The 15,607-nt window shown below is 44.1% G+C and overlaps 1 protein-coding gene across 5 annotated transcripts in view; it reads left to right on the top strand.

Moving 5' to 3' along the window:
* The window catches only part of ANO10 (anoctamin 10), a 687,222-nt gene that overhangs the window by 545,801 nt on the left and 125,814 nt on the right, over positions 1-15,607 (top strand). The gene's annotated exons all lie outside the window — the stretch shown is intronic.

Raw genomic sequence — 15,607 nt, 5'->3', positions numbered from 1 at the left:
GCTTAGTGAGCAGGTACTTCAAAGCCCGGAACGCAGTTTCCTGTTCTTCATCCCACTGGATCAGGAGTGTTATAGTTATAGTTATATATATATCGTTATAGTTCTCCTTCGCAATACCCCGGAGAAGAGCTGTAAGGGGTCCAGCAATTTGGGCAAAGTGAGGGATGAAGCGCCGGTAGTAGCCAGTGAATCCTAGGAAGCTACTGATATCCTTCACCGTGCGTGGGGTGGGCCAGTCCTTGACGACACTCACTTTTTCTGGATCAGGCTGGACACCTTCCGCACTTACCACATGGCCGAGATAATGGACCAGTGGCTTCAGTAGATCACACTTGCAGGGTTTGTCCATGTTGGATCAGGACTTGAAACACCTCCTTCAAGTGGTCCAGATGCTCTTGATAAGTATTGGAATAGAAAATGACATCATCCAGATATATTAACACACTCTGAAAGTTGTGATGTTCTAGGCACCGCTCCATTAAGCGTTGAAAGGTTGCAGCGGCGTTGCATAGCCCAAAGGGCATACTTTCGAATTCGAAGAACCCCATTGGTGTCACAAACACCATCTTCTCACTATCTTCTTCTGCCATTGGCACTTGCCAATATCCACTGGTCACGTCTAATGTAGAGAAGTAGGCGGCTGATCCCAGGACTGTCAGGGATTCTTCAATTCGAAGTAGAGGGTAGGCATCTTTGTGGGTGACGTTATTCAGCTTTCTGTAATCCACGCAGAAGCGGATGGTCCCATCTTTTTTCTTGACGAGGACCAAGGGAACGGCCCAAGGGCTTTGGCTCTCCCAGATGACGTCAGCCTCCTTCATCTCGGCTAACTTTTTTTTCACTGTCTGGTACATACCAGGGGCCACTGGATGATGCTGTTGCTCTATTGGAGGACTATGACCTGTTAGGATCCAATGTTGGATCATTGTGGTCCGGCCAAAATCGGTGGGGTGCTTTCTGAAGGCCTCCTGATATTGTTTGGCCACTTGGATGACTCCGCCAACCTGATCTCTAGGGGTATTCTCATCCCCTATCTGCAGCTGGGTCCACCATGGTTCTGGATAGCTGTTATCGGCTCCACAAGCAGTCTGGGCGGTTGACTGTCGGGCTACTTCCGACTTAGTCAGTACGTCCTTGGGCTCAAGATGGTATAGCTGAGCGACAGGAGTATACTTCGGTAGCCTGGTGGCGACATCCGACAAGTTGACTACTCGGACCGGGACCCTTCCATTAGACACAGTAAATAAGCTCCTCGCTGCACGGACATGGGGTAGTCTTCCAGCTGTATTGTTCCAGCAAGGCCTGATAATCTTGGTTATTCACCCCTGGTCGGGCACGGCACCAAATGATCGTCTCCGTCTGTGGTTGGAGGGTCACAGACCATATATCTTGAATCCTCACTCGGCAGATCTCCTCTTGGCGATTGACGAATTTCTGTTCTGCTTGCAAAATCTTTAGATGATATTGCGCAGCTCGCCGGCCTGAGGGTAACGTGTGAGGGAGAGATGCATGCAAGGACCCTACTATCTCCTCAAAACAATGCCTTATAATGTTCATTCCTAGGATGAACTCTGCTCCCCCTTCATCAATTACATTTGTTACAATGACACCTTGTCCTTGGAGGACATACTTTCCCACTTGAATGGTGGGCTACCAGTACCCATGCCTGGGTACTGGTTTCCCATTCCCTGCCATCACTTTAAAGTCCACATCATCTGGTTCACACAATAATTCGGGCCCCCGATATCTATAAAATACATCTTTAGGAATAGTGGATACCTGGGAACCAATATCAATGAGGGCCTCTAGCTCTACCCCCTCCACAACGACCTTTACATAGGGGCATTGGTCAACATAAATGGAAAGTCCTGACTTGCAACACGCGGAATGTGAACTAGCAGGATGGGGGAGTAGGGACAGGTTCTTTAGGGGGAGGTACTCCCTGGCTAGGCGGACTGGTCCGGCTAGCAAGTTCTTTGACTACCTTAGTTAACTGGTCAATGTCCTGTCATACATTCTGTAAGTCCAAGGCCGCAGGGCTTGTAGGGGCAGGTAATGGTGCAGGAGCAGGCGGTGATGGCTGTACTGGCCTGGCAGAGGCTCCTACCGTTTCAGTGGAAGGGGCACTAACTTCTTCTGCCTCTGACCCTGACTCAATGACTTTTATGGCCAATCTCTTAAAGCCAGGGAAAGATATGTCAGGGTTCTCCGCCGCCAGCATTCTAAGTTGGGCCTTGTCCCATTTATTTTGTGCCAGGTCTATGAATCTGTCCATAAGCACCCTGTTACCCTGCACAGGTGTGAGGCCATCTAACCTCTGGACAGTCTCTAATGCATTTTGCAGTACTACAGCATAGGCCCAAAGGATCTCACCTGGTTTCTGCCGTCTTTCGTACAGGCATAGACGTACCTCAGATGGGGAATGAGACTCGAACACTTGGTATAGTCCCTCAAAAATTTGCTCCACTGTGGCCTTGTCGGAGGCTGGCCAGGTGCGGACCTCTTCCAATGCTGATCCCTGTAGCTGTCCCATAAGTAACTGCACCTGCTGGTTAGGGGGAAAAGAATAAAAAACAAAGAGACTCTGTATCTTCTCCTTGAAGTCTCGCAGAGTGAAAGGATCCCCATTATAGGTAAGGAGCACAGGATTCCCCAGGAAGACAGGTGCGGCTACAGGAGCTCCCAGGCTGTAACGTTGAACTGGAGGTGAAGAGGGCAACATTCTCCTTGCAGACTGTGGTGACCCTTCTGGCGGGGGTTGCAGGAGCACATCCATCCTGTTGGGTAGGTGGTGGTGGTGGTGCTGTAGGTGCTGACATCTTGTAGACTTGATTGGGTGCGCTTGGCCTTTTAAGAGAAGCTTGAGGGCACTGACTTGCAGCTTGAGTGCGCTGACTTGAAGCTTGAGTGTGCTGTCTTGAAGCTTGAGTGCGTTGTCACTGCTGGGCAATTAGGGTACGCTGGTCCTTTAAGATGAACCGCGGCATACTGCGGCAATCCTTGTGGCCTGTTTCTGCTGCCTGCTGTGCTGTCTGGAGCTTTGTCCTGATGTCTGCAGAGTCTCTGCAGCGAAGGTGCATTGTAGCGATGCGAGCGCAGCTGTCGGAGCTTTTGAATTTCGCTGCGCCCGGAGGACTTCTGGTTTGGTCCGGGCGAGAAATCCTTCCCATCGGCAACAGGGGGGGAACTTTTTGTTCCTTCCGGCTGCCACTGGGGGAGGAGCCGCAGCTTTTCGCACGTGCGGCAAGGCCCGTCACTAGCTTTAACCCCTTCATGTATGACAGCAAACACACAAAATTCTTCACCTCCCCCCTTACTTTTTTTTGCGCCCCGACTAAGCACAATTTCAGCAATAAAGTCCTGTACACTTTTGGGCACAATTTTGTGCGCAACTTATAATAATCCCAGACAGTTTTGTATGCACAGTTCTGCATAGGGGGAGGACTATGGCTCTTGCAATAACAGTTTACACTCGTTTTTCGTTGTGGGTGGTCAGGGAAGCAAAGTTATCAAAGGCACACACCCGTATCTTGTCCGTAGGATGCCAAAAGAGTTGTGGTGTCTGAGGTGTTGCAATGGTGAATGAAGGGTCTGGTGGTATTAACCCTTAACAGCAGGGATGATAAACGGAATGTCCACAGCAGATTTTATGAGATAACTGGAACTTTTACTGAACTTCTTTTGCAAACAATCTTTACAATGAAACAGTTTCTCTTGAGGTAACCGGGATGCAGGTTCCCCACAGGCTTTGCTGGGACTGATGAGCTTTAAGCAGGCCACTGTGCTACTAATTATATGATTTGAGTAGGATAGTAGTCACACAGGATTTGTAGGTTTGAGCTTTATAACTCACGGTTTTAGTGGCTGCTGGTTCTTTAGGATTTGGCCTAGATGAATTGTATGAAGAGATGCTGATTGTGCTTGCTTTGGATCCAGGAGATAAGAGCAGGAACCAAGAGAGTGAATTTACAGACTACAGACCTGTATATAATAGGTGCCTGGACTAAGCTCATTGGCCAGCAAACCTGTAGGTCCTGAACCCAGTGAACTCTGGGTACATCACATGACCCAGGAAGGTCCTTAAGCCTATTTACATTAACAACTGTAGATCACATGACCTGGTGAAGGGCCTATACATTTATTATACCTATACATCAAATGATAGACATGTAACAGTAACATAGTCCATCAAGTTCAACCTATAACCCTAATAAGTCCCTATTGAGTTGAGTTGATCCAGAGGAAGGCAAAAAAAACCTCATACTAGAGGTAAAAATTCCTTCCCGACTCCAAATATGGCAGTAAGAATAAATCCCTGGATCAACCTTCTGTCCCTATAAATCTAGTATACATAACCAGTAATGTTATTAATCTCCAAAAATGCATCCAGCCCCTTTTTGAACTCTATTACAGAGTTCACCATGACCACCTCCTTCGGGAGAGAATTCCACAGTCTCACTGCTCTTACAGTAAAGAACCCCCATCTGTGCTGGTGTAGAAACCTTCTTTCCTCTAAATGTAGAGGATGCCCCCTTGTTATAGATACAGTCCTGGGTATAAATAGATCATGGGAGAGATCTCTGTAAGGTCCCTTGATATATTTATACATAGTTATTAGGTCTCCCCTAAGCCTTCTTTTTTTCTAAACTAAATAACCCGAATTCTGATAATCTTTCTGGGTACTGTAGTCCTCCCATTCCCCATATTACCCTGGTTGCCCGTCTTTAACCCTCTTCAGCTCCACTATATCTTTCTTGTACACTGGTGCCCAGTACTGTACACAGTATTCTATGTGTGGTCTGACTAGTGATTTGTACAGCGGTAGAATTATTTCCTTGTCGTGGGTATCTATGCCCCTATTGATGCACCCCATGATTTTATTAGCCTTGGCAGCAGCTGCCCGACACTGGTCTCTACAGCTAAATTTACTATTAACTAAGACTCCTAAGTCCTTTTCCATGTCAGTTGTCCCAAGCGTTCTCCCATTTAATACATAATCCCAGCCCGGATTTTTCTTCCCCATTTGCATTACCTTACATTTATCAGTGTTGAACCTCATCTGCCACGTCCCAGCCCAAACCTACAACCTATCCAGATCCCCTTTGACAGGGGATAAGATGTCTAGGGGCAGAGTACCCCTTTAAGGTTTATTTCATCTTCATTAAATCATTAGGAGAAGTACAAAAATAGTGAATAAAACCAACGCATTTCGGGAACACGCCTTTACCAAGGTCCTCAAGGTAAATTTATATTATGTCTGGTTTTGGTAGTTATCCCGTTATGTTTCAGCACCGTGGTTGTCGATCCACTGTTTAGGGCGGACGGGCCAGTAGGCAGGGAGAGTGTTGTTAGGGACAGCTTGGGACTCACTCTCCCTGTCCACCCCCGGTCAAGACAGATGCTTAAAAATAAATCATCACCAGTGGAATGCCCACCTTTTAACACCATGCTATTAATGGGCTCAGATTCATTTTGTAATATAGCTTGGGGGCTGAGCTTTGGTTTTCTGATACAGAATGTCCTACCGCCTTCTTTATTAAGCGACCAGCACACTGCTTCTGACGGTGTAAATTAATTAAACCTCCCTTTTCTTAGTGTTAGAATGAGTTCAGTGTAACACTTAGGCAGGGTTGCAGATAATGAAAGAGTGTTTTTCCCAGTCCCTTATGCTAAGTGAGCTAGCAGCAGAGCCCACACCAGCTAACTTATTAATTAGAGGGTAGGAGACCTTGCAAGGAGAACACCCACGATCCCAGAGCTAACCCTAGAGTGAAATCCTTACACCAGGCATAGTGGAAGAATCTTAAAACCATTCTGCAGCAAAATCTATGCTTTGGATTCATAGCAATCATGATACCTATATGTAAAAGGGGTAAAATGTGTGGTGATATTTTTCCTCTGTATGTGTAAATCCCACCTAAATGAATTTTACTGTAATATACTGAGGTTTTGTGGTAAAAAAGCAACCCAGCAAATCCACAGCATCTAAACTCTGTTACATAGTTACATAGTTAGTACGGTCGAAAAAAGACATATGTCCATCAAGTTCAACCAGGGAATTAAGGGGTAGGGGTGTGGCGCGATATTGGGGAAGGGATGGGATTTTATATTTCTTCATAAGCATTAATGTTATTTTGTTCCATAAATGTATCTAATCCTGTTTTAAAGCTGTTAATTGTTCCTACTGTGACCAGTTCCTGAGGTAGACCGTTCCACAAATTCCCAGTCCTCACGGTAAAGAAGGCGTGTCGCCCCTTGAGACTAAACTTTTTCTTCTCCAGACGGAGGGAGTGCCCCCTCGTCCTTTGGGGGGGTTTAACCTGGAACAGTTTTTCTCCATATTTTTTGTATGGGCCATTAATATACTTATATACGTTTATCATATCCCCCCTTAAACGTCTCTTCTCAAGACTAAACAATTGTAACTCCTTTAATCGCTCCTCATAGCTAAGATGTTCCATGCCCCATATTAGTTTAGTCGCGCGTCTCTGCACCCTTTCCAACTCCGCAGTGTCCCTTTTATGGACAGGTGCCCAAAACTGAACAGCATATTCCAGGTGAGGCCGTACCAATGCTTTATAAAGGGGGAGTATTATGTCCCTGTCCCTTGAGTCCATGCCTCTTTTGATACATGACAATATCCTGCCGGCTTTGGAAGCAGCAGCCTGACATTGCATGCTATTCTGTAGTCTGTGATCTACAAGTACACCCAGATCCTTCTCTACCAGTGACTCTGCCAGTTTAATCCCCCCTAAGACATACGATGCATGCAGGTTCTTAGTACCCAGATGCATAACTTTACATTTATCCACATTGAACCTCATTTGCCAAGTGGATGCCCAGACACTTAGTCTATCCAAGTCATCTTGTAACTTATGCACATCCTCTATAGACTGTACCGTGCTACAAAGCTTGGTGTCATCTGCAAAGATAGAAACAGAGCTGTTAATACCATCCTCTATATCATTGATAAATAAATTAAACAACAGCGGGCCCAGTACTGAACCTTGGGGTACACCACTAATTACCGGGGACCATTCAGAGTACGAATCATTGACCACCACTCTCTGGGTACGATCCATGAGCCAGTGTTCAATCCAGTTGCAAACTAAAGTTTCCAAACCCAAAGACCTTAACTTACCTGTCAGACGTCTATGAGGGACAGTATCAAACGCTTTAGCAAAATCCAGAAACACTATATCCACAGCCATTCCTCTTCATAAAAGCAAATTAGATTGGTTTGACAACTTCTATCCTTAGTAAACCCATGCTGGCTATCACTTATAATACAATTATCCCCTATGTATTCCTGTATGTAATCCCTTATAAGTCCTTCAAACAATTTACCCACAATGCACGTTAAACTTACCGGTCTATAGTTTCCTGGGGAAGACCTAGAGCCCTTTTTGAAGATTGGCACCACATTCGCCTTGCGCCAGTCCCTTGGCACAATACTAGACACCATAGAATCTCTAAATATCATGAACAGGGGTACAGATATTACTGAACTTACCTCTCTAAGAACTCTTGGGTGTAGTCCATCCGGCCCTGGGGATTTGCTTACATTTATATCACTTAACTTACCTTGTACCATCTCTACATTAAGCCAGTTCAGTACATTACATGATGTGTTACCAGCACTGACCTGGCCAATGTCAGCTCCTTTTTCCCTAGTATATACAGAACTAAAGAACCCATTCAGTAGCTCCGCCTTCTCTTGATCGCCCGTGACAACCTCCCCATTATCATTATTAAGGGGTCCTACATGCTCTGTCCTTTTTTTTTTTTTGCATTTATATATCTAAAAAAATATTTAGGATTAGTTTTGCTTTCTTTCGCCATTTGTCTCTCATTTTGAATTTTTGCTGTTTTTATTACATTTTTACAGATTTTATTAAGCTCTTTGTACTGTTTAAATGTTATCGCTGACCCATCAGATTTGTATTTTTTGAAGGCAATTTTTTTGTTGTTTATTGCTCTTTTAACATCATGTGTCAGCCATGTAGGATTTAGTTTTAATCGTTTATATTTGTTCCCCTTTGGTATATATTTAGATCTATAGTTATTTAGAGTTGATTTAAAGATGTCCCATTTACCTTCTGTATCAGTATTTGAGAACACCTCCCCCCAGTCTATGTCCTGTAGTGCAGCCCTCAGCCCAGGGAAGTTTGCCTTTTTAAAGTTATATGTTTTTGCCTTCCCCGCCTGTCTTTGTTTTCTACATTTTAAGTCAAAAGTAACTATATTGTGGTCGCTATTACCAAGGTTTTCCCGCACAGTTACATTACCAATCAGCTCTGCGTTGTTGGAAATGATCAGATCCAACAAGGCATCACTTCTTGTTGGGTCCTCCACAAACTGGCCCATAAAATTATCCTGCAATAAATTTAGGAATTGTCGCCCCTTTGTAGTTTTAGCCAACCCCGGACCCCAATCTATATCTGGATAGTTAAAATCTCCCATTATTACCACTGTACCTGCCCGGGCGGCCCTCTCTATTTGTTTATGAAGCCGAACATCTATCTCTTCAGTGATATTAGGGGGTCTGTAGATTACCCCAAATATTATTTTTTCAGTATTTCCCTCCTTTTGTAATTCTACCCACAGTGATTCCACCTCCTCAAAATCATCACACACTATGGCATCGTTCACACTGACTTTCATACCACTTCTTACATATAGACAGACAGACAGACTGTCTTAGAATTTTAAGCCCCATTCACACAGCAACATTTTTGAGCAGAATACGGAAGAAAAGTTCTGTTCAATGAGAGTCTGCTGCAACAGAATTTCTGTTTTCATGATTAAGGGGATACTCCTTGAAACTTAGCATCATGTTCGGCTCCATACTCTGAATGAATTAAACTTGCTTTAAGGCTTATGAAAAATATGCCATCTGAAAATAAATGAAGTTAGGACTGATAAGGTCTGTGAAATCCTCTTTTCAAATTATTGCAAATTATCTTTTCCTCTATTAGACGTATATTAATTCTGCTGTACCGTGCACATGGCAGAATTTCTACAGAGGATATACAGTCATGGCCGTAAATATTAGCACCCCTGAAATTTTTAAAGAAAATGAAGTATTTCTCACAGAAAAGTATTACAGTAATACATGTTTTACTATACACATGTTTATTCCCTTTTTGTGTATTGGAAATAAACCAAAAAAAGGGAGGGAAAAAAAGCAAATTGGACATAATGTCATACCCAACTCCAAAAATGGTCTGTACAAAATTATTGGCACCCTTTCAAAATTGTGGAAAAATAAGATTGTTTCAAGCATGTGATGCTCCTTTAAACTCACCTGGGGCAAGTAACAGGTGTGGGCAATATAAAAATCACACCTTTTAACGCAGATAAAAAGGAGAGAAGTCCACTTAGTCTTTGCATTGTGTGTCTGTGTGTGCCACACTAAGCATGGACAACATAAAGAGGAGACGAGAACTGTCTGAGGACTTGAGAACCAAAATTGTGGAAGAATATCACAATCTCAAGGTTACAAGTCCATCTCCAGAGATCTAGATTTCCTTTTTTCACAGTGCGCAACATGATCAATAGGTTTGTAACCCAAGGCACTGTAGCTAATCTCCTTGGTTGTGGACAGAGGATAAAATTGATGAAAGGATTCAACGCAGGATAGTCTGGATGGTGGATAAGCAGCCCTAAACAAGTTCCAAAGATATTCAAGCTGTCCTTCAGGCTCAGGGAGCATCAGTGTAAGCGTGAACTATCTGTCGACTTTTAAATGAAATGAAACACTATGGCAGAAGACCCAGGAGGACCCCACTGCTGACACAGAGACATTAAAAAAGCAAGACTACATTTTGCCAAAATGAACTTGATTACCGTATATACTCGAGTATAAGCAGAGTTTTTTAGCACGATTTTTCGTGCTGAAAACACCCCCCTCGGTTTATACTCGAGTGAACTCTCCGCCCTCAGTGGTCTTCAACCTGCGGACCTCCAGATGTTTCAAAACTACAACTCCCAGCAAGCCCGGGCAGCCATCGGCTGTCCGGGTTGCTAGGAGTTGTAGTTTTGAAACATTTGGAGGTCCGCAGGTTGAAGACCACTGCGGCCTTCGACATCATCCAGCTACCCCCCCTCTCACCCCCTTTAGTTTTGTACTCACCTCCGCTCGGCGGGACGTTAGGGTGCGCTGGTCCGGGCCATCTGTGCTGCAGGGACAGTCCGGTGCGGAGGGATAGTCGTTCCGGGCTGTCCATCTTCACCGGGGGGGCCTCTTCTCCGCGCTTCGGGCCCGGCCGACGACGCACAGGGACGTTCATGAGTAACGTCCCTGTGCATCCTCGTCAAGGCAACGTCTCTATTCCGGGCCTGAAGCGCAGAGAAGAGGCCCCCCCCCCCCCCCGGTGAAGATGGAGAGCCCGGAACGACTATCCCTCCACACTGGACGGTCCCTGCAGCACAGATGGCCCGGACCAGCGCACCCTAACGTCCCGCTGAGCGGAGGGGAGTACAAAACTAAAGGGGGTGAGAGGGGGGATGATCTCAAAGGCTGCAGGGGTCTTCAACCTGTGGACCTCCAGATGTTTCAAAACTACAACTCCCAGCAAGCCCGGACAGCCGATGGCTGCCCGGGCTTGCTGAGAGTTGTAGTTTTGAAACATCTGGAGGTCCGCAGGTTGAAGACCACTGTATCAGACATTGACAAGCGGTGATGATGAAGGGGTGGGGGGGGGTGTGATGATGACAAGGGGATGATGAAGAGGGGGTGTGGGATGATGACAAGGGGATGATGAAGGGGGGGTGGGATAATGACAAGGGGATGATGAAGGGGGGTTATGGGATGATAAGGGGATGATGAAGGGGGTGGGATAATGATAAGGGGAGGATGAAGAGGGGGTGGGATAATGACAAGGGGATGATGAAGGGGGGTGGGATGATGACAGGCAGTGATGATGAAGGGGGGGTGGGATGATGACAGGGGGGGGTGATGATAGGTGGTGATGATGAAGGGGGGATGATGACAGGGTGATGATGATGAGGGTGTTAATGACGGGGGTCTGGATGATGATAGGGGGGATGATGTATTTCCCACCCTAGGCTTATAGTCGAGTCAATAACTTTTCCTGGGTTTTTGGGGTGAAATTAGAGGCCTCGGCTTATATTCGGGTCGGCTTATACTCGAGTATATACGGTAAGCCAAAATCCTTCTGGGAAAATGTCTTGTAGACAGATGAGGCAAGATATAGCTTTTTGGTAAACCACATCTTTCTACTGTTTACCAAAAACGGAATGAGGCCTACAAAGAAAAGAACACAGTACCTACAGTGAAATATGGTGGAGGTTTAATAATGTTTTTGGGGTTGTTTTGCTGCCTTGAATGTGTGCAAGACATCATGAAATTTGAGGATTACCAACAAATTTTGAGTCGCACTGTACAGCCCATTGTCAGAAAGCTGGGTTTGTGTCTGAGATCTTGGGTCTTCCAGCAGGACAATGACCCCAAACATATGTAAAAAGAACACCCAAAAATGGATGGCAATAAAGCGCTGTAGAGTTCTGAAGTGGCCAGCAATGAGTCCAGATCTAAATCCCATTGAACACCTGTGGAGAGATCTAAAAATTGCTGTTGGGAAAAGGCGCCCTTCCAATAAGAGAGATCTGGAGCAGATTGCAAAGGAAGAGTGGTCCAACATTCCGGCTGAGAGTTGTAAGAAGCTTATTGATGGTTATAGGAAGCGACTGATTTTAGTTATTTTTCCAAACAGTGAGCAACCAAATATTAAGTCAAAGGTGCCAATAATTTTGTCCAGCCCATTTTTGGAGTTTGGCTTGACATTGTGTACAATTTGCTTTTTTAACCCCCTTTTTTGGTTTAGTTCCAATACACACAAAGGGAATAAACATGTGTATAGCAAAATGTGTGTTACTGCAATCCTTAATTTTCCTTAAACCCTACAGGAACCATGATGTATGTCATAAGTCCGCTCCCATTCTATAACGCGGGGCCACGGCCGGGATCGATCGTGGTGCTGATCGCTGTTAACCCTTTGGACACGGCCTTCAAAGTTGATCGCCGTGTCTAAAGTGAAACTAAAATGTTGCCATTAGCTCAGGGAGCTGTTCGGGATCACCGCGGCGAAATCGCGGCATCCCGAACAGCTTACAACATGAGAAACCATTGAACAATGTAAAAGATCAGTGTGTGCAGTGTTATAACCCCCTATGGGAAAAAAGAAAGTGAATAAAGATCATTTAACCCCTTCCCTAGTAAAAGTTTGAATCACCCCCCTTTTCCCATAAAAAAAAAGAAAACTGTGTAAATAAAAATAAACAAATGTGGTATCGCCGCGTGTGGAAATGTCCGAATTATAAAAATATATAATTAATTAAACCGCACGGTTAATGGCGTATGTGCAAAAAAATGTGATGTGACCAAACAGCATACATTTTTGACTTTTTTTTATGTTGATGCAGTTTGCCGTAGGGGATCATTAACATTATATTTTTATAGTTGGGACATTTACGCAAGCGGCGATACCAAATATGTTTATTAGTTATCATTTTTTACACTTTTATTTTAATAAAAATGGGGAAAAGCGGTGGTTTAAAACTTTATTGAGGGAGGGGCTTTTTCACTTTTTTTTCACTTTTTTAAAAACTCTTCTTTACATTTATTTTACACTTCTTTAGTCCCCATAGGGGACCATTTATTGCAATCATTAGATTGCTAATACTGTTCAGTGCTATGCATAGGCATAGCACTTATCAGTATTATCGGCGATCTTCTGCTCTGTTCTGCTGGAAGGCAAATCTATGCAGAAGACCTCGGGAGATGGACGGAGGCAGGTGAGGGGACCTCCATCCACCATCTTGGCTGATCTAATCCCCGCAGCAGTGAAGTGGGCGATCAGATCAGACATTTTAAGAGCCGCACTGCCGCAGATGCCATGATCTGTATTGATCACAGCATCTGAGGGTTAATGATGGACATCAGTGCGAACGCTGATGTCCGCCATTACCGGCAAGTCCCTAGCTGCTGACAGTCACCTGGACCTGCCTAGCATGAATTGAGCGCAGCTCCTGCACTTGCTTCAGAGCCGTGCCGTAAATTTATTGCGCATGTCCTAAAGGGGTTAAAGTGGTACTCCGGTGGAAAACTTTTTTTTTTAAATCAACTGTGCCAGGAAATTCTTTTCTTTTTGGAAAACAGAGCTCTCTGCTGACATCACCGTCCAGGGTAGGAGAAAATCCCCATAGAAAACATATGCTGCTCTGGACAGGTCCTAAAATGGACAGAGATGTCAGCAGAGAGCACTGTGCTCGTGATGTCAGCAGAGAGCACTGTGTTCCAAAAAGAAAAGAATTTCCTCTGTAGTATTCAGCAGCTGATAAGTACTGGAAGGATTAAGATTTTTTAATAGAAGTAATTTACAAATCTGTTTATCTTTTTGGCACCAGTTGATTAAAAAAAAACAAAAAAACACCGGAGTACCCCTTTAACCCCTTAAGGACCGGGGCGTTTTTTGCAAATCTGACCACTGTCACTTTAAACATTAATAACTCTGGAATGCTTTTAGTTATCATTCTGATTCAGAGATTGTTTTTTCGTGACATATTCTACTTTAACTTAGTGGTAAAATTTTATGGTAACTTACATCCTTTCTTGGTGAAAAATCCCCAAATTTGATGAAAAAAATGAAAATTTAGCATTTTTCTAACTTTGAAGCTCTCTGCTTGTAAGGAAAATGGATATTCAAAATAATTTTTTTGGGGGGTTCACATATACAATATGTCTACTTTATGTTTGCATCATAAAATGTATGAGTTTTTACTTTTGGAAGACATCCGAGGGCTTCAAATTTCAGCAGCAATTTTGAAATTTTTCACAAAATTTTCAAACTCACTATTTTTCCAGGGACCAGTTCAGGTTTGAAGTGGATTTGAATGGTCTTCATATTAGAAATACCCCATAAAAGACCCCATTATAAAAACTACATCCCCCAAAGTATTCAAAATGACATTCAGTAAGTGTATTAAACCTTTAGGTGTTTCACAGGAATAGCAGCAAAGTGAAGGAGAAAATTCAAAATCTTCATTTTTTACACTCGCATGTTCTTGTAGACCCAATTTTTGAATTTTCAGAAGGGAAGGAGCGACAAATGGTTTTTGGGGGGCATGTCACCTTTAGGAAGCCCTTATGGTGCCAGGACAGCAAAAAAAAAAAACACATGGCATACCATTTTGGAAACTAGACCCCTCGGGGAACGTAACAAGTGAAGGTAAAGTGAACCTTAATACTTCACAGGTGATTCACGACTTTTGCATATGTTAAAAAAAAATTTTTTACCTAAAATGCTTGGTTTCCCAAAAATTTTACATTTTTAAAAAGGGTAATTGCAGAAAATACCCCCCAAAATTTGAAGCCCAATTTCTCCCGATTCAGAAAACACCCCATATGGGGGTGAAAATTGCTCTGCTGGCGCACTACAGGTCTCAGAAGAGAAGGAGTCACATTTGGCTTTTTGAAAGCAAATTTAGCTCGGGGGGCATGCCGCATTTAGGAAGCCCCTATGGTGCCAGAACAGCAAAAAAAAAAACATGGCATACCATTTTGGAAACTAGACCCCTCGGGGAACGTAACAAGGGGTAATGTGAACCTTAATACCCTACAGGTGTTTCACGTCTTTTGTATATGTAAAAAAAAAATGTTGTTTTTTTTTACCTAAAATGCTTGTTTTCCCAAAATTTTTACATTTTTAAGAAAGGGTAATAGCAGAAAATACCCCCAAAATTTGTAACACAATTTCTCCAGAGTACGGCGATACCCCATATGTGACCCTTAACTGTTGCCTTGAAATACGACAGGGCTCCAAAGTGAGAGCACCATGCGCATTTGAGGCCTAAATTAGGGACTTGCATAGGGGTGGACATAGGGGTATTCTACGCCAGTGATTCCCAAACAGGGTGTCTCCAGCTGTTGTAAAACTCCCAGCATGCCTGGATAGTCAGTGGCTATCTGGCAATACTGGGATTAGTTGTTTTGCAACAGCTGGAGGCTCCGTTTTGGAAACAGTGGCTTACCAGACGTTTTTAATTTTTATTGGGGAGGGGGGCTGTGTAGGGGTATGTGTATATGTAGTGTTTTTTACTTTTTATTTTATTTTGTGTTAGTGTAGTGTTTTTAGGGTACAGTCATACGGGCGGGGGTTCACAGTAGTTTCTCCCTGGTAGCTTGAGCTGCGGCAGGAGATTTGCCGCAGCTCAAACTTGCAGCCGGATACTTACTGTAAACCTCCGCCTATGTGAGTGTACCCTGTACATCCAGCTGTTGCAAAACTACAACTCCCAGCATGTACGGTCTATCACTGCATGCTGGGAGTTGTAGTTTTGCAACCGCTGGAGGCTCCGTTTTGGAAACAGTGGCGTAGGCGTACCAGACGTTTTTCATTTTTATTGGGGAGGGGGGCTGTGTAGGGGTGTGTGTATATGTAGTGTTTTGTACTTTTTATTTAATTTTTTGGTAGTGTAGTGTAGTGTTTTTAGGGTACAGTCGCACGGGCGGGGGTTCACAGTAGTTTCTCGCTGGCAGTTTGAGCTGCAGCTCAAACTTGCAGCCGGATACTTACTGTAAACC

The sequence above is a fragment of the Hyla sarda genome, chromosome 5, assembly GCF_029499605.1.
Source record: "Hyla sarda isolate aHylSar1 chromosome 5, aHylSar1.hap1, whole genome shotgun sequence".
NCBI lineage: Eukaryota > Metazoa > Chordata > Amphibia > Anura > Hylidae > Hyla > Hyla sarda.
This window is presented reverse-complemented; position numbering and strand designations above follow the sequence as displayed.